A 274-nucleotide genomic window follows, 5' to 3' on the forward strand; every position below is an offset into this window, starting at 1 on the left:
TTTTTATACCTCGAGGTACAAACTGGCCTAATCAAACTTATACCCAGGATATAAAATAGCCTAGCCTATAACAATCGCGAGTATACTCTGGTCGGGGTATACTCAGGGTTCAATTCTCGGCCTACGCAGGGGACGTCTTGTGATTGTGGATGTTGCAGTCACATTATCATCATTATTAGCATAATTGTCACTAAAATATCAATACCATATGAAAAAAATCATCCCCGCCTTAAACTTTATCTGACATTTCTTATGCCTTAATGTATCTTGAAAT

The sequence above is a fragment of the Penaeus monodon genome, chromosome 29 (assembly GCF_015228065.2).
Source record: "Penaeus monodon isolate SGIC_2016 chromosome 29, NSTDA_Pmon_1, whole genome shotgun sequence".
In the NCBI taxonomy this organism is placed as follows: Eukaryota; Metazoa; Arthropoda; class Malacostraca; order Decapoda; family Penaeidae; genus Penaeus; species Penaeus monodon.